Source organism: Psammomys obesus, unplaced genomic scaffold (assembly GCF_907164565.1).
Source record: "Psammomys obesus unplaced genomic scaffold, mPsaObe1.curated_primary_1811, whole genome shotgun sequence".
Classification (NCBI taxonomy): domain Eukaryota; kingdom Metazoa; phylum Chordata; class Mammalia; order Rodentia; family Muridae; genus Psammomys; species Psammomys obesus.
The window spans coordinates 14962075-14962429 of record NW_026596069.1 but is presented as its reverse complement, the minus strand read 5'-3'; the positions used below and the strand labels follow the sequence as shown (position 1 = coordinate 14962429).

At 36.6% G+C, this 355-nt stretch overlaps 1 protein-coding gene across 3 annotated transcripts in view; it reads right to left on the bottom strand.

Annotated features, from left to right (window-relative positions):
* Trappc8 (trafficking protein particle complex subunit 8) overlaps positions 1-355 on the bottom strand; it is an 83400-nt gene that overhangs the window by 24240 nt on the left and 58805 nt on the right. The window lies entirely within an intron of this gene.

Below are 355 nucleotides of genomic sequence, written 5' to 3'. Positions count from 1 at the left end.
ATGAATGAATGAATGAATGAATGAATGAATGAATGAATGAATGAATGGATCTTTAAAAAAAAAGCTAGCCATAAATCAGACTACTCAACAACTGTCTTTGGATTCATACAATAAAACAAGGGGCTATGAAACCCAAACTAGAAACTTAGTTAATGACTTCTCAGGTGATTTAGCACATAAAAGACAAAATGAAACTCTCAGAAAACATATCCAACACTCACAAAAGACCTAATATCAACCACAAATATGTACAAATATTCTCTCCCCCTACTCTCTGCCCACCTCCCCTCTGGTTTTTGGAGACAGTTTGTGTGTGTGTGTGTGTGTGTGTGTGTGTGTGTGTGTGTGTGTGTGT